General features: G+C 37.5%; 1 long non-coding RNA gene across 1 annotated transcript; it reads left to right on the top strand.

Moving 5' to 3' along the window:
* Positions 1-400: 400 nt before the first annotated feature.
* LOC144315155 (uncharacterized) lies at positions 401-27,406 on the top strand. Its single transcript, XR_013380922.1, has 3 exons — positions 401-620; positions 19,688-19,854; positions 27,270-27,406. It is a non-coding gene; the product is annotated as an uncharacterized LOC144315155 (long non-coding RNA).

The following is a 27,406-nucleotide window of genomic DNA, read 5'->3' as shown; positions in this document are numbered from 1 at the left end:
GAAAAGAATTTGGAGCCTAAATATAGCAAAAATGGTTATGTGAACTCACAGGGAATGGAGTTGGATTTTTAAGAGGAAAGGTGATGGCTCTTCTCACCTGTAAAAGGGTGGGCCTGTCTCCCAGCTCTCTTTCTCTGATATCAAATGGCTTTGATGCTATTTGACACCAGAAGGGGGTTACTGTGAAAAGATGCAATGCCACTGAACACTTTTCAATCATTATAAAGATTATATACCACTTTTTATGATAGACCTAAAACTTGGATATTACATGGAGTTGTCTTTTAGAAAATCTATATTAGAGGAAATAATCACTCCACAGAGATGTCCTGAAAACCTGACGTGTTCTCAAGCCTTCATCGTGTTACTCATGAAGTTACAAAAGAAAGAGATAATGCAATCTCTGCTTCTTGTTTTAAGAACCCCATGCTCATCTGGAGAAGGATCTGAAGGACCCAACTACTGGGAAGCAGATGAGTCTGGCTGTGAGCCTCATGGTCTGGGAGCTGAAAAGGACCATGGAAAAAGAAATGATGAACAGAGTGACATGGAACCTCTCCCGTAGAGGAGTTTATTTGACTCCCTCTGTTGTCTTCTGCTTAAGATGATCTGGGGATAAGGTAAGTCTATGTAAAACTGCCAAGAGTAAAACTAACACCACAGTTATTGTGTGGCATGTGGCGATCAGCTTGGCTAATGTATTCCTCCTCCCTCTCTCCTTCTCTTCTTTCCTTCCTTCCTTCTTTCTTTCTTCCCTCCACCCTCCATCCCTTCCTTCCTGCTTTATTCCTTTCTCCTCCTCTTCTCTCCCTCTTTGTTCCTTTCTTTCTGCATAATTGACAATCAATCAGGTCTAAAATGCCACTCCTGTGAATAGAAGCCTCTGTGAAAGAAAGGTATTCCAAAGGCAGCATGGAAACCTTTTTTCATTACATTAAGCGATTGTGTCCTTTCTGGAAAGAAGGAAAGCAGCACAGAAATGGCAAAATTCTTCCCTAAGGAAAAACACAGGTTGGAGATGTGCCTGTGCTCAATTTCTCATTCTTCAGAAGTAGGGTGACCTTGGGCTTCCCTGCTGTGTGTGACCCTGGCCCTGTGGATTTGTTTTGGTGATCTGCATTGGGAAGTATATGCTGGTCCATTACCCTGCATTTTGTTCTACTTTGAAGTTAAACTTCATTAATGCAGAAAATTCTCTGAGTTTTTCTCATGTTCCCTCACAGAATCTTTATTTTACCCACTCCCAGTACATCCTTCCTCTCTACTTTGTGTCCTTCTCCTTTCCTACCTCCTGCAACACACACTCATTTCTGCTTGCTAGAATCTCAAATGACTTCCAACTAGACAAAAAGAAATCCTGTTTCTATGCACAGACAGCCTTCAGACGGATGGCCCCATTACATTAGCATACAATAAAAGCCAGCAGGGGGTGCATTGCCATGCTGTTATCCTGGGTCTCTGTGCCTCAGGGGGCTGGGAAGGTTCCCAGGGTGCAGCTCCTCTCTCTGGTAATGAGGCAATTGCACACTTTGGTGACAGCTCCTCAGCCCCAGTGGAAGCTGCAGTCTTAGTGAAGGGAGAGGGGAGAGGTCGTCACCATGCATCCTGTGATTTGATATGGGCTTCCTAGTTTCACTAGCCTCCTTAATCTTTCTTCCGTGGACCTAAGAACTGCTTAACATTCCTAACTTTTGTCTCCATAATAAGTTAAGCAGATTTTATTGTAGGGAGCACCATTTCTAGAACTTTTTCATTAAAAAATATAAAGGGTAGTTAATGGGACATTTCTAGTGCTCCACCTACTTGCCAATTCTCTATGAAGATGGGGGACAGAGGTTATAGAAGAAGAAAAATAGGGTTCTTTTGGCCACGAGAACAGTTTTGCAACCTAATACTGCAATACATTGCCAGTATTCCCTCTGCATTATTCTAATGCCAGGTGTTGCTTGCTGAAGTCAGGACTTCGATACCCAGAGTTCAAATCCTTTCTGGACTCATGCTAGGACACAAACATAAACTCCACCTGGGCCATGAACTCAGGCAGGCCCCTTCCACTAACAGTGGGGACCTGTGGCTTCATCACTGCTGTCGTCTCTGAAGCTGGATCTTTCATTCCAGCCCTCACCAGTATGGAAACACCACAGCCACAGTGCTTGCATAATGGTGATTAACTAGTTCGTTGTTTAAACTTGTGATAAAGGAGTATGTGGAGGAGGGTGAACTGAACACAACACATACACACACCCTGGTCCTGTTAGCTCTCATTCCTTCTACCTTGCAAGAACCCAGAGAAAACAGAGCAGAGAAGTGGGCTTTCATATAATATTGCCATTATTTTCTCTCCAAAGGAGAAGTGGACAGAAATTAGCCAGGTTAATAGCCCACAAAAAGGGATTGTCAACCTTATATAGAATTAGGACAATTGATATGCAGGCCCCTTTGTGACAAATGTCATATAACTGTATACCATCTCAGGTTCCTTGCCTAAAATCTACCTTCTTTGCCACAGTCAATTCTGGTCTGAATCCATCCTCCACAGACACATGCAGATTCCTTGAGGCCATGTGGTCTTATAGCCTCTTCTTTATAAGTCACTGACTACTGGATTATAAATCATTACTCAACATGGTAGTAAAGCTCCCAATCGACCAACTTCTAACTAGAGGAAAAGAATGTTTAAATAAAAGCAGGGAAGACTTGTGGTTAGAGGTAGATGCTCCTGACCGCAGATGGGGATCAGGTCCTAAGGAGAACAACCAAGGTAGGGAGGGCATGAGGTCCCTGCTGTCAGACATTTTCAAGAGAAAAACTGATCATCATGTGTGCAGGCTTGCTTATTGCCACTGGGGCCCAAGTCAGGCATCTTAAGGGTTTCATGATCTGAGGCCCTCCCTCATGAATCTCTTCCTCCCTTGGTCCCAGAGGGTGACTTTTGATGGTTACAATGTTTCCTTTAGTGTTTTAAAAAAATTATTCTTACATCTATCTCCTCTTACCAAGGGTGCTTGAGGCTCCGTCCAGTACTACCCCATACCTAAACAAGCTCAGTAACCTCCCCACAGGTTTCCCTACCTCCCAGCTACAGTTCATGCTGCTGCTAGATCAATGTTCTACCAGAGCCCTCGGGAGACTTCCTTCCTTAAAACCATCTGTGATCCCAGTATGTTGTTAGATGGAGCCCAAATTCCTAGGCTTGGCACTCAGGGTCATATGCTGTATAGCCTCAACTTTATTGTCTTTATTCTCTTAATATGTCCCTGATTAGGCAGCACTACGGGGTCTCCCTTCACACTGCATACCTGGCATTCTGTCTACTCTTACGCAGCATTTCACAGTAAGAGAGAAAAGATATGATAAAAGGGAATGACTATTCAATCAGCATTGGATAGATGAGTTTGAATACTATTTCTGCTACTTCCTTGCTCGGTAACATTTCCTTATTTAATGTTTTTCTGAGGCTGCTTCCTCAGCTCTAAGAGGGGATAGTAATACCTTTGTTATTTGGTTTTTGTGTGGATGCAGAAGCTAATGAACATTAAGTATCTGCTACATAGTAGGAGCTCAATACATCGTATTTATAATTCTGCTTTCACTCTTTTACGTTCCCTCTAATACGGCCAATCTATTCTTGAGGGCCCTGTTTAGAATTTACTCACTGCATAGAACTTCTCTGATAGCACTAACCCTGGTTAGCTTTTGTTTCTTCTGAAATCTTCTAGTCTGTTTTTAAACACACTTACTAGGCACTTAGTTCTTTGTATTAATTACCTTCTCATGGACATAATCTGTATGTCCAATAGGACTGAGAGTGACAAACTATATCCTGTGTCTGTTTTCCCTCCTACCCCACCTAAGGGAGCTATGCTGCATTTTTTCTTGAGCCAGTCCCCAGTGATTCAGGAAATTCTTAAGATGTTCTGACCCTCCGTGCAGTAATCATCTTCCCTATTAATATGACCCAGATGTCCCTAGTACTTTTGGGTAAGCTTCTTGCAACTATGACCTAAGCTATCAAACCTTAGGAGAAACCTGATGTTCTCCAATGCATTTCCTCTTTTCTCAAAGGCTCCTGTTTTCAATTTGTTTGAACTTAAATTTTCAAATTTGGTATCCCCCAGTTCTTGCAAATATGCTTGTGTCAAAGCTCATATGCATGAATCTTTGTTCTGGGCACCCAGAACAACATTCCTACAACAACTCCCAGCCTGTGAAGCCCAGCTCAATGACCTAGGTTGTGCTGCCTCAGAAGACATTCCTCTTGGGGGGTTGTCCCAGTGTTCAAAGATCAACAGCTGTCCGAAGCCCTTATTTCTGTTCCCTTACCATCTGTGGACATCCTTTCTATGCCATGCTAAGCCCCTCATGCTGGTTGTTATCTACACTGGAAGACAGGATGTAGACACCTTGAGTTCTAACCCTCATTCTTCACCACCTACCTGTCATGCTGTTTGCTAAGAAGATCTAGTCACAGGTGCCACTCCCCAGCTGCCTCTCTCTACTAGTGTGAGTAAGCTGTGTGCCACTAACCACAAAATCCAAGACACAAAGGGGAACACTCTACAGGGTGGTGCATCACAGTCTTTCCACCCCTACCCAAGAACTTCTGCATTTCTGGCCATGGATGGAAGGATTTCTAAACAGAGATGGTCTGACTACTAGACTTACTGAGCACAGTGATATAGTAGAAGACCCAAGCGTGCAATTATAAACTCGTGGTGGCTTGGTAAACCTGGATTATGTGACAGGCGGCTTTGTGGCAGGCAGGCAGGTGGATAGTCTTCAGAGCAGGAGCGGGAGAACTCAAGGCACATGCCTGCCCCTGACATTCACTGTTCTGTGACCTTGGGAAAGTCACTTATCCTTGTGAGGATTAATGAGTTAATCACAGGAGAAGTACTTTGAGATCATTGGCTGACAGGTGCTGTATAAGTACAAAGTATTATTATTAAAATGTCACTGTGCTGGCTGCGTTGCTCTTGAGGGCACAGAGGCAGGAATGACAGCCCCGGGTGAGTGGATAAGGATTGCGTAAAACAAAGTAGAGTTCTGCCATGGAAAGTTCTTTCTGCTAACACTACTCCTCTTCACATCCACCCCCACCCAGCAATTTTCCGACTTATCTCTGGACAGAGGCAAGTTTTATTTTCCTAAAATAAACTGTGCAAAACAGTTTTAGCCAGAGGCTGTATGTCCATAGATCTTCCTGGTCCTTAGGATAGCCTTGAAAGTAGAGGCCAGAAAAACCCATTTTAACATCTCCAAAACCCCCATCTTTCTCCCAACAAACCTAGAAACTTTCCTCTGGCTTTTCCCACACATGAACAGAAATAAAATATAGAGAGAATTCATAAGCCTAAGGTCTCAAACAGTAATGGTAGAAATTAAGACTCTCTCTGTTAACAAAATCTTCTCTCTTCTGTTTTTCATTTTTTGTTAATCTTTATTCTTGGAAAAAAAGGAACTTTTGAAGAAATAAGGTACTGTTTATGAGAAATCCTAACACATAGTAGATACTCAACAAAATTGATGAATGAGTGGTTTGTATTCAGCCAACCTGAGTATCAAAATTCCGAGGAATATCAAAGTATCAAAAAATCAACAAATAGTTATTAAGTGCTAATCCTTTGTGATGCTCCCCTCAAAGAACATCTTGTGTTTTCGGGGAGGCACAATTCAAGAAATTGATGAAACATGCTGAACCTCGAAGCATGTGGGAACATTTGTCTGAGGAAAAAGCATGCCTCTGTTAGGGGGAGGGTTTGATAGTGAAAAGATATCAGTAATAGGACAGCAGGAAACACATAGGTGAAGAAAGAGGAAAAACAAAGTCAGAGGACAAAACCTATAGCAAATAAGGATTCGGAAAAGGCCTGAATCCTCAAGAAACCAGGTGAGATTAAAGGCGGATTGGGCTATACCTCATGTTACCCATTACCAAGAAGACTGCTTCCAACTGAGGAGAGGTAAAGGGACCCCCAGTGGTCTTTCTTAGCCCCAGTTGTGAGCCAGGGAGTCAGAGTGGGGGGACATTTAAGTAGTTGGTGTTATTTATTGTTGTTTTCTTAAAATGAGTACATTTTGGGCTCTGTAAAAGAGACAAAGTCATCCAGAGGAGTCTCTGCCTAGCATTGCATATTCCTTTTTTTTAGGACTCCTCAGAAAACTGGAGCAAGTTCTTACCTGAAAAGAAAGTCCAGTTCCAAGAAGAGGGCTAAATCTTCTCCTTATTGTTGACTGTTATACGTGGTTAAGGTCATCTTGTGGAAGATCAAACCTTAATAGGGCATAGGGAGAGGGCAGTTTGCACAGCTCTAGAGAGTAACAAGCCTGTCCCCTGAGATTTGACATTTAGAACCAGGATGTTACCTGTGCAAACTCTAGGTAGGACAGAGAAATAGTTCTTTTTTTTTTTTTTTTTTTTTTTTTTTGGAAATCGTTCTCTATCAAGAGTTGTGTGTGGTCATTTGCTCTTTTTTTTTTTTTTTTTGAATTATTACTGTAGCTGCATTATTATTATTCTCTATGTAACTTTCCTTGGGAACATTTTAAGACTTTCTCAGAGAGATACAACTACATGAGTGGATATTAAGACATAGAAAACACCCTCCTTTTATGGAATAGGTCTCTTCACCTCCTTATTGCACCCCATCTGTCTCCTCTTTCTTCTCTATCAATCAGGTGAACTTTCCATTGACCTGGGTTCCCCACAAGCCTCTAGGACACTTGTCTTCTTCAACCAACCTTCCTCTCCAGAAAGAACCCCTTCGTCATTATCATCTGGGCCTCATGTTCTCAAAACTGCACTATGTGTTTAATTAACTTCACCAACTGATCTTTGCTAGGATATTAACAACCATTAATATTTCACCATCCTCATAGTGATTTTATTTTTAAAATCATATCAGTGTGTCTCTCTAAAGGGGAATACAGTATGGGAATCTTACAAGCCCATGGCGGGCCAGTACAGCAGATATTTAGGGTAGATACAGCCACTAACCTTGGCTTCTCAGCAACTATTGATAGAGGGACCACATTAGCAAGTACATGCCTTGAAAACTTTATAACCAGCTCTCTTAAAATAAGGACATAGACTGAGTGCTGGGTTCGATGATACTTGTGGACCACACAGCTGATTAGTAGCTGAGCCAGAACTCAAGCCCACCTTCTGAATCTGACTGAAGCCATATCCACAGCACCAACCTATTCTGTAAATTTCATTCTATACCTGTCTTGCTGTGAAAATGGGCACAGAAAATGTTCAGTCTCTGGGTTCTGTCTCACACCCTGTAAAATAAGAATTGGATTAATGGATCTTTGAAAGGAGGGGCTCTTTCAGCTTTTCAAGGATTCTTAATCTGTATATGTGGAATCACACATATGCATTTTACATTCATCTACATGTACAGAGCCTGGGGAATTTGACTTCATCATTTCTTCAAGTTTCCCTATGCCATGATGCTTCACTACCGGTATAATGATCTTTAGCATGTCAATGATTCAAATACAAGGACATTTTCTTGGGCCTTCATTGTTTCAGAGTGAAATTGAAAGAGGGAATCCAGCTGTTTATATGCAATATGCAGCAATTATGAAGTTCATTTCCAGAAGCCACTGTAACCATGGCAACCTGTAATTCTGGAAGAATAGAGAAAGGCTATAGACTGACTTCCAGTGGGGCCAACTTTTAACCAGAGATGGCTCAGGAAAAGCTGATGAAGAGCCCGAGCTGTTTACTTTAAGTTAGAAGTGGTTTTTGAAAGTCAGACTCCCTTAATCCATAACTTCAGTCCTTCTTTAAAGTTCAGTAATCGGTGAAACTCAAATTTCTAGATTTGCCTGAGTCTGCCCTAGAGGGCTAAATAGTTCAAATGAAACAAGAACCAGCATTGTATTGATGTTTATTTCATAGCGCCTTAAACGCCAAACTCAAAGTCATAACATCAAACTGACTGAACTTAAGCTACTGTTGCAGGAACCTCAGAAAGTTCAAATGAGAACCAGAGAACCCAGTCTCTTGATATACAGTGTTTCTGAGCACATACTGACTTCTTTGATATTTCAAAAAAAAGAAAAATCAGATAAAACTCTTGTTAGAATGGATGATTTTATGATATTTTGACCCCATCAGGACAGAATGGAAACAGAAATTGCCAAAGGGGTGGAGGGTACAGTAGGGTAGACAGCAAAAGGGCAGAGATATGGTCATTCTGAGTCAGAAATTATTTAAAACAATTTGGTCAGGTTACTGAGTTGATTTTCTTCTTACTACCCCATGTGTATCCCCTCTGACTAATAGTGTGACTTTTTGGATACTCAGAAAGGGAATAGGACAATGGGCAGCTAAGGGTCAAAACTTAAATACACACAACTCTGGAATGCACCCTGGGAAATTCATGGAGATGAAATGCTAAATGACTGCAAGCTGTAAAGGCATCAGAATTGGATTTTTGCTATTTCTGCCTCTTCTGACTCTTTCTTTGATCCCTGCTGGCAGCACGCTGGGCATGTGTGAATACCACAGCTCATAGATACTGTACCTACCGGGAAAGTGAAAGGAAGCCTGGGCCTAACAGCTGCGAATTTTCCTCTCTGAAATTTCCAGGGGAGTTAAAATCAGGGGTGCCCTACAAACAGGTTGGAATGTACCCCTTCTGGCTGAGGGCATTGTTTTTCACTCATTTGCCTGATTGATGAGCAGTCTTGTATGCATCTGAAGCACCAGACAAGCATTAATATATAGTCTTCAGGATGAGTTTACTCTCACTCTAGGGGAAGCACCTAGACTTGGGAGGCAGCTGGATAGACAGTACCCAGAAAGAAATTTGATTGTGTCAAGACATAGGCATAAAGGGAGGTTAGGGATAGGAGACAAATATTTATAAAGCATGTCCATATATGGATCTTTCAAGTGGATATTGAGCCAGTTGCAGAGTGGGCTACCTGTAGGGCAAAAGGAAAACCTCCCATAGTGATTTTTAGGCTCCTCACTCCCATCATTGCCCTTGTATGAACTACTGCCAGCTGTGAATGTATTTGCCAAGAGTCCTGTACTCATTCTGCTTTGCTATGGTTCTTTCTTCCATGCTAGCCTGTTCTCCAACCCTTTTCTAAGTCCTAACTCTGACGCTAAAACTCAATCTTCTCTGTAGAGGCTCATGAAAAGGAGCACAGATTTTGGAAGCTGAGAGTCCTGGCTTTGCCCCTAACCTACCAGACCCAGAACAATTCACCTAATCTTTCTACGTTATTTGTTAGGAGCCAATAATGCAACACTGCTTGTAGGATTATTATATATAATGTGCTGAGCACAGTGCCCAGCAAGGGACAGGTCCTCACTAATGCAATGACATATATCTAACCCCTGTTGAGATAAGAATTCACAGGAGCTACAGAACACTGCCTCCAATTCACTGCTGAAGAAAGCTAAGGTCAGGAGCCTAGAAAATCAAACACAGAAAGCAAAGTCCAGGGATAGGGTAATACCAGTGTCTCTTTGAAGGATGGGACAGTAGCTAACATTCCTTCACATACAAAAGAAAACATACTTTAGAAAAAAGAACACAGCTTTTGGGCTTAGAAGGCTGGACTTAAATACGAGTCAGAAGAGCAGGGCTGATGATACTATGTCCTGCTGGTCTGTCTTGGAGCAGGTCCATTAGGCCCAGTGGTCAAGGGTATGCTCCCTGCACAGGCAAGCTGATGGGATGCTCAGGCAGATATTGAAGGAATGGTCATTAAAAACTGAAGTGTCATTGTCACGGAAAGGATACCCAAAAGAAGGTCAGAGTGAATAGGAAGCTCTTCATAAAGCAAATTAAATTTGAGGGGTTCCTTAAAGGAATAATGGAAAAGAAGGAGGGTCAATTATCTGGGTGAGTGTGGGGAGTGTGATGAATCAAGAAAGAGATGAGTAAAAAAGATCAGTTTGGTTGATATGGAAAGTCCTTATAAGAAATAGTCCTACAGAAGGCCAGGAAAATAGGCTGAGGTCAACTAGTGGAGGCTAAATATTTACTATTTTATTGGCAATGGAGGACCATTAAAAATTATGACAAGAGATATAAAACTAATGTTTCACATCTGCCCCTGCCCCTGCCAATTCATATCCAACCCCATTATTCCCCTCCCAAGGTAACTCATGTGAACAACTCATAAGAGGTGTACCCTTCCCTGTTCATATGAACATATGAATATGTGTGTGTATATGCATGTATGTGTACATTATACAGATACAAATACATAAATGGTTTGGGTCACTATTAAAAATGAGATTGCATATATGTATTTCTGTATCTTTTTCCACTAATGAAAATCCCACTTAATCAACTCTTACACTGCTAATGCACTAATTTATTCTAATAGCTGTATAATATCCTATGGTGTGGATAGACCTTAAGTTATTCAACCATTTCTTATTTCTTGGTATCCTTTTTTCCCCTCAAGGATTTTTTGTTTCTTGGATTGTTTTCCTGTTTCAAAGCTGTCTACAGCAAATACCTGTGTGTACATGTGTTTAAGTACTAGTGGATTTCATTTTATTAGATAGATTCCTATAAGTGGTATTCCTGGCTCAAACATCTGTGCATTTTCAATTTTTATGGATTATGCTAGATTGTTTCAAAAACTACCCATTCACATTTTATATGCAGTATATGAAATAAAGGTTTTTCCTTCATCCTTCTCAGCATTAGCTGTTTTTGTTCTTTCCATTTTTCCCTAGTCATAAAGTGATATCTTGTTATTAGTTTAATTTGCATTTCCCCAAACCATTAGTGAATTTGAGCATCTTTTCATATGTCTCTCAGTCATTTGTAATTTCTCTACTGCCAATTTCTTGTGCATAAACATTGTTCATTTTATGTCAGGCTATTTGTCTTTCTCTTGTCAGAAAATCTTGTATTTTAGAGACATTAACCTGGGCATGTGCTTGGCCTAATTGCCTGAAGGAGGGAGAGATGGCTCCATCAGGAAACAATCACATTGTTTCAAAAATGAGGTGGTATGAACCTTCTTGGCAGTGCAAAGGATAGGCTAGGGAAATGTTTGAAAAAAGAAGCAACAAGACCAAGGAATTGATTGGATGTAGCTGCAGTGAGGACGGGTGGGGAGAGATTGCAGTTATTTTGTGGTTTGGCAAGTCTGATTGTCGGGGAATTGGTTATTGCATTTTTAAAGATAGGGAATTCAGAGGAGGAACAAGAGTTGTAAGAAAGAAGAGTTTAGTTTATAAATGAGATGAGTTTGAGGTAACAGTGAGTCATCCTGATGACAAGTAAACCTGTAGGACTAGAATTTGGGAGAAAGTCAAAGATTTTCCAGGACATAAATAAGCACTGGGTGAAGAAGAATGAGATAGGTGACAAACATGGCCGAGATTTGGGCTTTCCCAATCATGGGAAGCAGAAGGAGGCATAAAGTCTTAGAGAATTAGCAGCCCAATATATCCAAAAACATGCCAGACTATATCAGGTCACAGAGGGAGGCCACACAAATAGTGTATGGGGTAGTAATTGGGCTTTAGAGCAGGTTACCAGATTTAGCAAATAAAACTACAAGATGCTCAGTTAAATTTGAATTTTAAATAAACAGTAAATAACATTTTAGGATAATTGTGTCCTATTTGATAACTATGTCAATATTTGGAATATGCTTATATAAAAATATCCAATATTTGACACATACTTATCCTAAAATATTCATTGATCATCTGAAATTAAAATTTAATTGGGTATCTGTGTTTTATATGATAGTCCTACTTTGCAGCACATGAGGGCTCATATCTTTGCTGTGCAATGTCTTAGTTTTGGATTGCCAAGCAATCACTCCACCATCTCTAAAGAAAAGGTATTCTTTGGGATCAGAAATCTTTTCATGGTGGTATTCCAGGCAGCGAAGTATCTGACTTTCTCTTTACTAGCACTTTACTCATCTATAGTAATACAATGATTATTGATGTCCATTCATACCTTAGCCATTCTCCCAACAAATACTTATTGAACATATGCCATGTGTAAAAGAAGGTGCTTGATGAAACATTCACAATAATGACCCCAAAGTAGCTTGGACATCAAATACTGACTGCTGAACCCTCAAAGGTTTGAGTTGTTCTCAGGAGATTTTAATTATTTAAATTTATTTTTTACATGTCATTTTAAAAGAATAGCTCTCCCATGTACTTATAGAGAGATTCTATTTGGCAGGATTGTAATTGTGATCTAAGTAAATGGTAATTTGGAGGACTTTTATCTCTAATATATAATGCATCATTTATTATCCCTCAACCAGCTTATAACCCTCAAGGATCATACAAGTCTCATTTCTGCTGCAAGCATTGGACAAAGTGGCTCTCTCTCCCAAAATGTTTTATTGTTAATATTTAAAAATGGCATGCATGTGAGTATTTTCACTTAGCCCTCACTACAAACTTACAGGGGAGAGACTTTGATTATACCATTTTACAAAGGAAACTAAGACAGAGACTATGAGTTACTTACCAAGTTCCCACTTGACTGTGTTCCAGGGCCCATGCTCATAGCCATAGTGCATGACTCCTTAGCCTACTCTAAGGAAGGAATGCTGGATGGAACAGGGTGACATTCTAAAGAACTCAGTTTTTGGTTAGTGTTCAGAGGAAGATTCTAATCTTAAAGGAAGCCTGGGACATTATGTAGAGAAACAGCAGATATGGGACTGTACCAGAACCTACTTCTGATGAACCACACTACTTCCAAGACTCATCAACAAAGTCGAGTCTAGTGGGCACCAAAGAGGAGTTGGGTTGGAGTTCACAAGAGCTGATGCATATAGAGCTGACCTCAAGTCCTGGACCTGCTGTTGCCTGTGAAGAACTCTGAAGGGATAGAAATCATATAAGAGCACTTACTGCATATTGCAAGAGCATATTGCATCCTCCCAACCTCCTGAGACTGGAGAGCCCGTCTGATACTTCAGACCCAAGGATGGGCCATAGATTGATGTTCTTCTTGCCTATTAAGACAGATGCCCCCTATCAGCATTATTGTGGTAGACAAGACATAGAAAAGCAAACACTATAAGGGCTGGCATATAAGCAGGTGTTGAAAAAAATTTAATGTGGTATAGATGCAGGTTACTATAAACTATGTTCATGATTAGAAGACTGAAATTTAATTTAGGATGAAAATATACAGTTAAAGCATTTTTAATATCTTTAATAGCATCCATTATGGTTCTGAAAAGCAATACAAAAAGTACAAAAGCTAAAACAAAAAACAAAAATCTGGATCATTTTGTACATTTAAAAAATGTATTTGCACTATCACACATTTCAACAGTGCCTGTATAGTACAAAGAAGTTGGAGCTTTCAAATTTTGATAATTTAATTGCACTCCTAATCCTTTATACCAGATCCCAATGCTTTTATAAGTAAAGTCTAAATATCTCCAGGAAGAATAATCATAAGGCAATGTAGAAGTAACTCTTATTTCCCCCAACTTCTCTTTATGCTCTGCCAGTCAGTTCCATTTCTTTCCTAATCCATATGCCAGTTTGATGGTTTTTAATAGTCAACTGTTAATAGTCTATCTAATGTTTAATAGATAGTCTATTTAATAGTCTATCTAATATTTCTGCAAATTGCTAATCCTTATTAAGGGGCATCTTGGGTGTTAGGATGGCTAAGTTAGGGAAGCTTCAACCTGGCTGCTTTTGAGCTAAGAAAGGAGTGTGGGGTCAAGAATAGGTAACCTACCAGAAACTTACCTCTCTCTTCTCTAAACTGTGCTGAATTATATCCAACATTCAGCAATATTTGTTGAATATGGGCCAGGCACTATTCCAGGGGCTGGGGATACAACAGTCAACAAAGCAGATAATAATTCTTGCCTTTGTGGAATTTTCATTATAATGCATATGAAGATAAATTCTTAACACCTCACAATTCTCTCTAGAAACAATAGAGTGTTTAAAAATCACTTGTATATAAATGCTTTCTCTATAAAACTGAGATTGACAGGTAGTTATTGCTATCATATTGGTGTTGTCATGCCTGATACTATACCCAAAGTATTTGGCTTCTGCTGCCAAAGGATTTAACTCTAGAGCTGCAAAGATGTGAGCCTAGAATGAACACTTGCTGAAAAGAATGCCTTTTTTCTCCCCTCAAGTTTATATCCATAAGTAGAAACAACACGGGAGTGGAGAGGAATAACCAGAAAAAAAAAGATATGCACACATTCTCTTGGCTCTAAATGTGTATGTTTTTAAAAATATGTCATTTATTTTTACAAATATCTGTGAGTTAGGTCAGGAGATGAGGAGCTTTCATAGTCTTCCCTTCTCTTTTTTTAACAGGTAAGAAATAATGGTCTTGGGTTGGGGGGAGTGGGAGGGTCATGATGAATAAGCAGAGGAAGCATAATTAAATGGAAAGATTGAAATTAGAGCTCATGCTCTAATCCAACCCTCTCACCTTACAGATAAGGAAACTGAGGCTGACAGTGGTTATCATAACTCATCTAACACCCACAAAGCTAATTTGTAGCAGGTTTGGGAGCAAATCAACCTCTTTTGACCCTCAGTCCAGTGTCCTCTCAATTATACCACATTCTTCCTCCTATTAAAGAGAGACCCCTTATAAATCATGCTCACGTTAGTAGGAATGTATTTCAGAGCCAAGGCAAGAAGCCAAGGCAGGTGCCGTGAAAACTGCTAGCTGCAGACGATGATTAAGGAGCTGGCCATCAGGCCATTTGCCCGAAGTGCCTATCCATAAGGGCCCTAAATTACCACTATAAATGTAACCAATGGAGAAAATTATATTTATGAGGGAAAAGCTAAAATGAAATATCAAAAGATATTTTGATAAGCAGCCTGAGTGTCTACTCCAAAAGGAGACCCCTGTGGAGCATGCTCCCATACTTACAGGTGGCTAGACTGCCTTCCAGGAGCTTGTTCTGCTGGGAGAGCCCATGCCTTGTTGTGCCATTCAACTTCCACTCCAAATAAAAGATAAGCCTGTATAAAGAGATGGTGTCTTGAAAGAAGATCAACATTTTGGTTTGTCTGGCTAACCACATGGTAACTGATTGCCTTTTCTGAGACTCTAGCTACCGAGGATAGAAAAGTGGTACTGCAGAGAAAATCACTTATACTGAATGTCCATGCTCTGAGGCTGCCTGAACAATTATCTCTTGTTATTTAGAACACTCTGTCCTCCAACATATCTTTTTCCGGTTCTCAGGTGCCTGCCAATAAGTTTAGCTCCCAAAGCAAGATCATTTTTTCAGTAAAATTAAGAGAAGGATCATATGGTGTCAACTGACAAGGAAGAGAGAATGGTTAGACTTTCTTAAATTCATACTTTAAATGAGCTGATGAATCAGACTCAGGGAGGCTGTGTATTTTTGCTCAGATTTGCATAGGTGGGAGTCTGAACCTGCCTGCTCCTCCTATGCCCTTCTACTCTGTGTTCTCTGAGGTAACCATCTCTCTCTCTCTCTCTCGCTCTCTCTCTCTCTCTCTTTTTAACAGCAAAGAAGCTATATTCTCTTTGGACTACTTATACACAATATAGGCACTGAGAGTTCACATTTTGATAAATTATAAATGGCTTTCCTTCTTGCCTATTGAGTTTTCATTTTGAAAGTAAAAAATAAAAGTAAGTGAAGATGATAACTCTCAATATATTTTATGGGTAGAGTATCATGTACAACTTTGTGTTTTTAAGAATAAAAAAAAAAATCAATAGTATGTCTCTAGGAAAATTTCCAAACTTTTATCAAGTTCTCATCTGACCCGCCACTTTTCCATTGCCCATTGCCTGCATGGCTTCTATGTCTTTCTTCTCCTTCCGCAGAAGAATTTTCCTGTGGTTGAAGAGAGATGAATATTATCTCCTCACTCCAAACATTGGCCCTACTTAGCCTAAGACAATCCAATGCTCCTTGCCATGGTGGTCAGTTCAGGGATGGACATGTGACCTAAAATATTTCAGTACAAGTAAGGAAAAGAGAAGTCCTTTCTCCCACTGACATGAACATGAAAGAAAGCAGCTTAGTTTGGTAGAAGAAATTCTGATGCAACCACAAGGAGAGCCAGCCTTGAGGTGAAGCCAGCACCTTGAATATCAGAACAAAGAGATTGAAAACAAATGACTTTAGACTTGTTTCTTGGATACATCATCAATTAGCTTCTAGATCAACTTTTTCTTGAAACCTGAATAATGACACTCCTCAATATATATCAGTCAATAAATTATTTTCATTTTCTTTTGTTTTTATATCAGTGCAAGGTTTTAATGTTCTCATTCTCTTGCAAGCAAAAGGACCTTAAGATGTTGTTGCCCACTGAAGATCTACTCAGTAAATATGTACTGGTTTACCAGTTGTAATACTTTTCACATCCAAAGGACACATGATTTTCTACATGTAGAAAAATAGCAAAATGCATGCTATTCTACATGATAGACATGCCACATTTATATTAGAATGCTCACTGAAAGATAATGACTACATCTGCTATTTTTCTGGAACCTGGCTCCTACATCTATGTTCTTCATTTTCCCCTTTCCTTATCTACTTAATTTAATTTTTAAAGTTTATTCCTCAAATGTTAGTAACATACATTGATCTATAACAAAATGTCCTTCTTTCCTCCAGAATACATTGTTAGCTCTGACTGTAATAACCTCAATCTTACCTGCATCAAATTCCCAAGCTCTTGTCTCATTTTATTTTCCTTCTGTAGTTGCATTCTTAGTGGCCCCTGCTCCCATGACACAATGATGAGTTTAGGATCATTCACGGTGTTTAAACCTTTCAGGAACATTTTCCACTTGAAGAATCCTCTTAAAGTGAATATACATCATTGAGCATGATTATCCAGGCTTAGAAGAACAATACACAGAACAATATGGCCTCTGTGGAATTTGCTGGCAATCTTGCCCAAGAATCTCTGTTCATTTTTTCAATTCAGTTTTAGATTTATTGTTGATTGAATACCTTGTCCTTCTCTTCTATCTCTTGGAATCAAAATCTCAGGACTGGAAGGGACTTTAAAGATCATTTAAATCAGTGCTTCTCAGTCTGGTTTGGGATTCCTCTTTGGAATCCATCAATCTAAACCAAAAAGTAATATGGGATTAGGCACACATACTCAGATTTCACTCTTAGAAAACATGTCAAGTTTTAAAAGATTCCCAAATGACTCTAATACAATTCTGATTTGAAAATCACAGAAGAATCACTTTAAAAACCATTTAGAAATTTTAATTGATTTTATATTTTTTATATCTGACTATACATGAATGGCCTCAGTAATAGGAAATTTGCTACCTTTTTAAGGCAATCCACTGGAGCTATGGATAGTTATTTTAGAAACATGTATCTTGACTTGAGCCTGTAATCTATCTTTTGGTAAGAACCAAACATCAATTTTAATTCTAATCCTCAGGAACTGTATAGAAGTCAATTCCAACTCCTACATGCCATCCTTCCAAATATATAAAGAGAACTATTATTGCCCCCGGCCACATCATTATGTCTTTTCTTCTCCAGAAGAAATAGCTTTATTTCCTTTAGAGGAATTTACATCATGGTTTCAAGTGCCCTTCCCATCACTCTCATCTTCATCCTCTAAACTTCCAACCTTATTTTCTGTACAAGCCACCATTCTTAGGTAGAGGAGAAAAAAAATAACGGAGATTAACAATTATATATGAATTTAAGCCTTTGGGCATAAAATGATATGTGACATTCTAATCCCCATAATCTGTGAATGTTACCTTATATGGAAAAGAGGTCTTTGTAGATGTAATGAAATTTAAAGATCATGAGATAAGGATACCATCCTGGATTAGGCCTGAATTGGCCTTAAATCCAATGAGAAGTGTTTTTATAAGATACACACAAAAGAAGAAGAGTCATATGAAGATGAAGGCAGAGATTAAAGTTAATACAGCAACAAACAAGCAAAAATAATATGGAGCCACCAGAGCTGGAAAAGGCAAAGAACAGATTCTTCCCTTGGGCTCTGGGAAAGCACCACTTTGCCAAGACTTTGATTTCCAACTTTTGGGCTCTAAAAGAGGATAAATATCTATATTTAAAACCATCAATTTGGGGATCCCTGGGTGGTGCAGCGGTTTAGCACCCGCCTTTGGCTCAGGGCACGATCCTGGAGACCCAGAATCGAATCCCACATTGGGCTCCCGGTGCATGGAGCCTGCTTCTCCCTCTGCCTGTGTCTCTGCCTCTCTCTCTCTCTCTGTGACTATCATAAATAAATAAATAAAAATAAATAAAATAAAACCATCAAGTTTGTGATAATTTGTTATGGCAGCCCTAGGAAACTAATGTGGGTCTTAATATCTAAAACTTAGGGGGAAAAAAAAAAAATAAAAAAAAAAATAAAACTTAGGGGGTAGGAATACTCAAAGACATCATTAATCACTTTTGATTTTCTGTAAAAGTTTTAAAGATCAGGTAATGTATCAGTTTAAACCAAGGGGTAAAAAATATCTCTTGATATCCAGAATATAAAGCTAATTTTTACCAGGCAATGATGTCAAATTTATTAATCTTTATTTGAACATAGACCATTGATAAAGCTCTTAAAAGGATAAATTATCAGAAGGATTCTCAGCACAGAGATTTAAAAAAAAGGATTCCTAGGAAACAATGTAAATGTAAATAAAAAATTTATAAGCTTTACTTTTTTTCTTGAGATGATTACTAGCCATTCAGGTAAAGAGGAGGCTATAGTTGGGATATATCTTGATTTCTGGCAGGCATTTGGCAAAGTCACAATATCATTTGAGGAAAAGTGCAGGAAGGTGAACTGGATGATAGTAGAATTCATTATGTGATTCATAAAAGATGAAAATGTGAATGGTTCAACGGAAAGCAAGAAAGATGCCAATGTTGTATACTTTGAACTTATCCTCTTACATTATATTTGGTGGTTAAGGTAGATTGATATCTTTCTGATTATGAAATTTATGGAGAACATAGCAGTTACCACATATACAGGAAAACATTTTAGGACCAAAATGTATTAAGAAGTTAAAAGAGTATATCTCCGTTGTTTCTTCAGAATCCGGTATCTCCAGAAATGCTTCCTGGGCTGTCAGGGCATGTATGGGGTGAAGTTCACTTTAGTTCCAGCTAGGTGTCTGAACTTTTATTCCAGTCATATACAGAGCAGCTCTTCTGTTATTTATTATATAGTGGTGCTGCCCAGTATTTCTTCTAAGAAAAGGGCTCACTCTGCTAAACAAATATGTCTAAAAAATTAAAGGACAAAACAACTGACCCAAAGCAAACTTATGAAATTTAATAAAACTATAAAGACCTAGATTCAGCCACATACTTAATTAACACTGTTGGAGGAGGTTAACTTACCACTTACCAGGCTGTTTTGTGGCTTACTTTGGCCTATCCTTGCCCTCCATGTTCAGAGGACAATTTGGGAACAAGTAGACACTTACAAAACATTTACTCTAAGTCAGGCATTGTTCTAAGCATTTTCAAACTGTAGCTTATTACATTTTCAGTGCAATCTTATAAGGTAGGTACTGTAATTGCCTTCATTTTACTGAGGAAACTGACACACAGAGGTCAAGTAATTTGTCTATATTCACACCACTGATGAGATCACTTGAGTGGTGGCTTCCTTGTGGTTAATCAATATCCTTTGTTGGCTCTTCAGTATATTATAGGAACACAAGAAAAAGAATAGTTGACTTTTTTGGAGAAGATCTGTGGTGCCACTTCCATTCTAGAACATATTGTCAAGTTTGAAAAACTAAACTTCACAAAAGATATTCATTCACACAATGAAGCTCTTTCAGATGAGAGCATCCAGAGAAGTGGCTGGTAAGTGAGTTATGCTTTATCTGAGATTCTTGAAAGTAACCGGAATGTTGAGTCTGAATCAGAAAAGACATGCAAAGGCAAAAATAAACAACATGTGCAAATATTTGATAGACTAAAAGTGGAATAGTAATTAGACACATCCTGTGCTGTGAGAAAGCAGAAATTAATCTGATGGGCAAAATTTTAAGGAGAATGTAACCAGTAGGGCTCTTGCAAAACTATTACAAGGCAGTGATTTCTGAACCACACATTTTTATGTTAGTAAAAACTGGTGACTTACTGATGGAATTGTAGTGGGAAAAATTTCAGTATTGTGTAGGAACCTGGATTAGATAATCTGTAGGTTTCCTTTCAGATATTAGATTCTATATTTCTATATTTATTTTTATGCAGGCATGCTGAGAAATTGACATGGCAATCAATGAGTGTTTTTGCTTGAATAAATATTTCAAAGTCAAGCCCATGTTTCTCAGGTATTCTGTTGTATCTCCTTTCTCCACCACTTTCCAAATGCATATTTCAAAACCGAAAGAAATCCACAAAAGCAATTTCTTTCTAATTGCATAATTGCTGCATTTTCGTATTGCACTAGTGGAAAAAAATGGCTTGACATCCTGAGATTTCAATAAAAAATTACTTAATAAAGAATTCAGACTCAAATAACTGTTTACTTATAAACTGGAATTTACTGAAAACCTCCAACACTGTTTCTCCCTTACTACTGCCACATAATTAAATAATTTCACAATTAATTACTTTCAGGAGAGATAATTTGTTTTCATTAAAATATGTAAATATGCATCCCTTGCTGTGCTTTTTTTTCTTAATGTTTTTTCACCCACTGTTGTGATGGTGCTCCATGATAAAGGGTTTCACCATAGGCTTCAAATTGCAGCCTAGAGATTTATCCATCAGCCCTAGAGAGCACTTCCCCCCCCTCCCCAGAACATGGTCTCCTCTGCCCCAGCTAGCCACGGTACAATTTAAGAGCAACCACAAAGGTTAATGTTTTGCTCTCTATTCCTGCCTTTGTGACTCTTCACTTTTTGATATTCCAGTTTGTTTTATGACATCATTGATAAATGAATATGTTGGGTTCAAGAAACTCTAAAGAATCAATCCAGCAGGGGGAAGGGGAGAAACCACACACACACACACACACACACACACACAAGCAAACACCCTCCCAAAACAACCCCACCACCACCACCACCACACATAAAACCTTCCATTTTAGATTATTTAGATATGGTTTGGATAATAAAAAAGGTTCTAATGACACCAAACCAATAGACATAGGTCGCCCACTATGTTCAGGGTATTGCATGAAACATGCAACTAGAAAAAGTCTATTTTAAAGGGTTTGTATTCCTTATCAGAACCAAATATAGAATCATCTGGTTTTGCATAGAGAGTATGTTTATGTAGGGAAAGGCAACAGGATGAAGCAGTTTTCACTATATGTCACCTTAAAGTAGTGCTAAAATCATCACATCAAATTATGGAAGGCAGAGCAAAAAGCAAAATTTTTCTTGGCTCATCCTTGCCTAATGAGACAAATTATGGTATTCAAAAATACTACTAAAGAATGCTGTAAAGGTAATAAACATGGGGAGTACAAGTGGCCTAAACCCAGAGATTCAAAGGTAACAATTTAGATCTTACTATAGAGTAATTACTCCCAGTGGCTACAGGTCCTGTCAATCATACTTACTGCCTGAGAAATCTCTGCTTCTGAAAAGTCAACATGACTTGTCAGGCAGTCTCTTCCAGGATTTTAGCTCTTCTAGAGTTCAGTTGATTAAAGAAGAAATAGAAATGAGGGCTCCTGGGTGGCTCAGTTCGTTGGGCAAACCATGTCTTGGTTTTGGAGTCTTGTTTGGTCTCAGGATTGTGAGTTCAGACCTGGTGTTGGGCTCCAGGTCGGGTGTGGAGCCTATGTAAATAGAAAGTGTGGGGGCACCTGAGTGGCTCAGTCGGTTAAGTGGGAACCTTCCGCTCAGGTCACTATCCTAGTGTCCTGAGGTGGAGCCCTGTGTCAAGTTCCCTGCTCAGTAGGGAGGCTGTTTCTCCTTCTCCCTCTACTTGTGCTCTCTCTCTCTCATAAATATATAAACAAATAAAATCTTAAAAAAAAAGAGGTCCAAGGGGTATCTGATATCATCACTAAAGACATGTTCAGGTGTATATTTCATAGGTACAGGATAGCTACTGGTCTTTTGCTTGGAAACCACATCTATCCTTTTTTTTTTTTTTAATTTATAAAGATTTTATTTGTTTATTTGAGAGAGTGAGCAAGAGAAGAAACAGGAGGAGGGGCAAAGGGAGAGGGAGAAGCAGACTCCAGCTCAGCAAAGAGCCTGACATGGGACCCCATCTCAGAACTCCGGGATCACTCCTTGTTTTTATTTTAAGGAAAAGAATGGCTTTTGGTGGGCTTGATACTTACCCCTTAAACATAGACATATGTGCAAACTTATGAGAGAAACATTTCTCTAGGAAACAAAATAATCTTTGTTTTGGTGAGGCTTTCTTCTTGGATGATTGATTACACTCCATTAGAAAAAGTGGCTTAGCTATTGGCTATTCTACACGGGAATCATGGCATTCTGGCCTTTAATTTTTTTTGTGCCCACAAAAATAATTCTCTAAAACTGAAAAGGAAAGGTAAATTGAAATACAAATGTAATGAAATGGTATTTGATCAAAAGATGATAAGAATCTTCAAAAGGAATTAAGTATCATTCTTATAGAGGGGTTTATTATTATCAGATGCTGAAATAACGACACATTACCAAAATCTGATTTGTTTTAGAGATTTTATTTTTAAGGCCTGGCCATATTAGAAAGGGGGAAACATGATATTAGGATGCTATACTTCTAAATGCAAAACAAGTAAATGAAGACCTTTAGCTTCTCTTGCCTTTTTTTTTTTTTTGGTTTACATGGAACTATTTTTAAGGAGCCTAATCATTTGGTGTTTTCTAATTTGTTTTCCAAGGCCCCTTTCCAGGGTTAAGCCCTCTATCCCCAGGCCTTTAAAATGAAATGCTAACAGACCATTAACTGCAGTGGCACTCCGAGGCCTCTCCATTAGAGCCTCTGCTTTGTTAATTAAAGACACGCCATCAAGGCTGCAAGGGTCTGAATCATGACCTACCTTTTGAGATCAGTTTGCAAATGTCTCTTGGCTACTTTATGTGCAACTTAACTTTCAAATAAAAGCCAAGAAATAATGAAAACCTTTCTCTTTCCACAACATCTACAAGAATATAGTGTATCTGAAAATGGAACAGAGAGGAGCTTCATTTATTTCCTATCATTAAGGAAGATAATGCTATGGGATAAATGGTTCTGGAAAAAGCAAACAGCTTTTCTCAGTTAAGTATTTGAATGGGAATATCTAATACTACATAGCATACTGTATGTTTCCTATATTTTTAGTCGTTCATTTTTGTTATGAAATAAAACATTTATAGAATGCTTACAATACAAATGTAAAGTTTGTTAAAATATTATAACCACAGTCTTCTATAACAAGCCCCTTTTCCTGCCATTCAGAACATAGAGCAATGCCAGCAAACCTCCTGAAAAGAATTTCTACTGTGACTTGTATGGTAATCACTTCCTTACCGTTATTTCTTTATTTTGACTGCTTAGTTGTGCCTTAAAAAAAAAAAAACAAAAAAAAACCGGGCTATTGTTTGTCAATTTCTTTAATATTTTATAAAAATGTTCAGAGATTAAGGATTTATTTGTGCCTAATTTCAGTCTGCATTATGATTTTTGAATTTTTTCTTATTGTTGTATATAATTGTACTTAATTCTTTTTGTTGCTGTATAGTGCTCCATCATATGAACATATCACAATTTATACATATTACCATTGATCAACATTTTGATTGTTTCCAAGTTCTGTCTATTAAAATACTGTTCTTAATGAACATTTTTGTTTATGTACCTGGTATGCATGCATACATATTATTCTAGTACGTATACTTGTGGAATAAATTGCTGATTTACAGGTTAGATATTGAAAAATGGTTTTCCAAAGAGGTTATAGCAATTTTCAGTCTTATTACCATGTATGAGCCTCCCATTGTAATATATTCCAGTCAATTCTTGGTGTTTTCACATTTCTTCATTTTATCTAATGTGAATGGTATCTTATCATAATTTAAATTGCACTTCTATTATTATTTAATTGGAATACCCTTTCATATATTTATTGATCATTCAGATCATTTGTTGAATGTCTTTTGAAATCTTTTGTCTATTTTTCTATTGGTCTGTCCATCTCTGTTTTATTGATCTGTACACATTCTTTCTAGATTCTGGGTAAGCATTTTGCAAGTTATATGTATTACAAATATTCTTTCACTTTATGTAGCTTAACATTTACTCTCTTAAAGGTGTCTTTTGGTAAGCTAAAGTTCTGAACTTTCCTGTAGTCAAATTTTTTAGTGATTTGGTTATCCTTTTTTAAGCTGTTTTTCCATCCTGAAGTTATAAATAAATCTTACAGTATTTTCTAAAAGACTTCTTATGTTGTTTTCTAAAGGCTTCATTGTTTTAGTTTACATGGTTAAGTCTGTAATCTACATGGAAATTATTTTTTAATGATGTGAAATATAAGTAGTTTCTGAATCTTATTTTTTCATATATAAATATTTAATTTTCCTAGCAATATTTATTGAAAGTGCTGTTTTTCTTCTTGCTCTACTATGTCACTTTGTCAAAAATCAAAAGGTCATAAATGCATGTTTTTTTATGGGGCTTGCTATATTATTTGTCTATACAACAATTCCACACTATCTTAACTACTATACATCAAATGTTTCTACATTATTCTTCTGCCATGTCTTGGCCCTTTACATTTTTCATGCAAATGTCAAAATCAACCTTTCATGTGCCCAAAATAAAGTCATGTTGGAACCTTGATTGGAGACTGCACTGAATTTGAATAAAATTAGCACATAGATAGCATTAGTCTTCTAACCTATGATCATATCATATTTCTCCATTTATCTACGTTTTTGCTAATGTCTCTCATTTTAAGGTATTCTTATAAATGGTCTTGTAAATATTTCATTAGACTTATTCCTAGGTAACTGAAGTTTCAATCTATAAAAATGACATATATGTATAGACAGTAATTTAATTTTATTTATCTAAATATTTTATTGATATTTTTAAAAGTTGATTTTTGTATTGTAAGTTTATATCCACTAACCATGCTATATTATTGTATTGATCCCAATAATTTCTTTTGGATTTTCTACAAGTGACATTATATCATCTGTGAATATCATTTGTGAATAATGACAACTTTCTCTTCCCCCAAATTCCAATTTTATAACATTTTTCTGTTTATCTATCTGTCATCCATCAATTTATCATCTACCCATTAATGTATGCCATATGTGTTGGCTAGGGTCTCTCTAGACTTGCGTGGAACAAAAGCAATAGAAGTAGACATGTTTTTCTTAACTTCAAGGTCAAGAGGAAAGCTTTCCACACTTTTACTAGGAGTTATAGAGTTGACTGTTTTTTAGGTAACCTTTATCAAACTATGTTAATTCTCATTCTTCCTTTCTACTCCTCGTTTCCTATGTATTTTAAGCATGACTGAATGTTGAATTGTACTTAAAACATTTTCTTCATCTATTGAGGTAGCTGTTTTATTTTTCTCCCATAACGTGTTAATAAAGGTGAATGCTTATCTAATGTTAAAATCACAATTAACTTCCTTGTTAAACCCACATTGGTGATGATATGTATCAAGGTTTCTCTTTCTGCATTTAGTTTGCTTAGTGTACCTGAAATTTCTGCGTACAAATTTTCATTCATATAATTTTCCTATAATTGTCTTCTTTTATATTCCCCCTGTCTAATTTTGGCATCAAGGTCATGTGAGACTTCTATAATAGGTTGGGAAGTATTCCATCGTTTTCTATATTCTGAAGAATTGTGTGTATGATTGGAACTTTTTCTTAAATGTTTGTTGGAAACTACTTGTAAACCATCTAGACAGTTTCTTTTGGAAGAATGCTTTTAATTACTGAGTCAGTTGTTTTAATGCTCATAGGACTATTCATAGAACTACTCTTTGTTCCACTATACTGTTTATTTTTCTAGAAATTTGTCCATTTTAACTGGATTTCTAAAAATGTTGGCATTTTTCATAATATTCTTTGTTTAATAGTCAGCAGCATCTGTGGTGATTTTTTTTCAGTCCTGATATCTATTTTTATCCCTTCTTTTTCTTTTTCCCCTTGGTATTTGTCAATTACGTTTTTGTAAAAATCCAACTTTTACTTTGCTAACTCAGTCTTTTTTTATGATGATGTCTCTCTATTTCATATAACTGTTATTAGTTTTAGCAGTTAGTTTGCTTGAGTTTATTTATGTTGTGTTGTCATTCTTTTTCTAATTTATTGAGATGGACACTTAGCTCATTAACTTAACAACATTTCTTTCCTATGAATGGATTTGAGGCTTACTCATCATAGCCAAAACCCAAAAACAATTAAAATGCCCATAAACAGGAGATACAATAAGTATATCCTGATATATTCACACAATGAAGTATTACTCAACATTGGAAAGAGTAAATTAGTGATACCTGCAACAACATGGATGACATCAAACAAATTAACCTGAATGAAAGAAGCTGGACAAGAACAGAATAGATACATGTAATTTTATTCATAGGAAGTTCATGACAGGCTGACCTAATCTGTGGTGTTAAGAATTAAGGCAAAGGTTTCCCATGATGGAAGTGTTCACCTATCTTGATTGTGGTGATAATTATCACACCTCATCGAAGTTTACATTTGAAATCAGTGTCTGGCAGTATGAGAAAAATTTTAGTTCTTTAAAAATTATTTTTAAACAAAGAACATAAATTATGTATTATGTTGTAGTAATGTGATGTCCACAAGAGTTACTCAAATATATAATGCAGTCTGCTCTCACTTGTAACTTTTTGTCAATATTAAGGCACTGCCCTGTATCTTAATTTGATTTTGATTTGTGATGCAGTAGAAAATAGGAACTTAGGTATGGGAATTTAAGTGAAAGATTTTCATGATCTGAATGGCTTTCTTGTGTGTAAAATGAATGAATTTTAGTAAGTGAATGATTTTTGGTATGTATTTAGTGAATTATACTTCTTACTTTCTTCTTTATTGTGATCCAGAGAAGTATGATTGCCTACTAGGACAGACAAGTGAATCACTACACATCTGCCAATGTACCCATATGAAATATATGTTTTATTAAATAAAAACAAAAACAGCATAAATAAGACTGGATATCATGTGTCTCTGACGGTTTGAAAACATTCATCAGACTGAAAGATTTGGTTTTATAATCTCTTAGATACTTTCAGCACCTTTTTTGGTTTCTCCTAGGTCAATAACGTCTGTGCCTCAATTCCCAACTCCTTTGAATTCAAGAAGGGAAAGTCGTGATTGGATATTTATTTTCATCTTCATCAAGACATTTTTGTCTGCTTCAAGGTACTTGAGAAGTTCTATCTGTCTTCTAG

Source organism: Canis aureus, chromosome 6 (assembly GCF_053574225.1).
Source record: "Canis aureus isolate CA01 chromosome 6, VMU_Caureus_v.1.0, whole genome shotgun sequence".
Lineage (NCBI taxonomy): Eukaryota > Metazoa > Chordata > Mammalia > Carnivora > Canidae > Canis > Canis aureus.
This window is presented reverse-complemented; position numbering and strand designations above follow the sequence as displayed.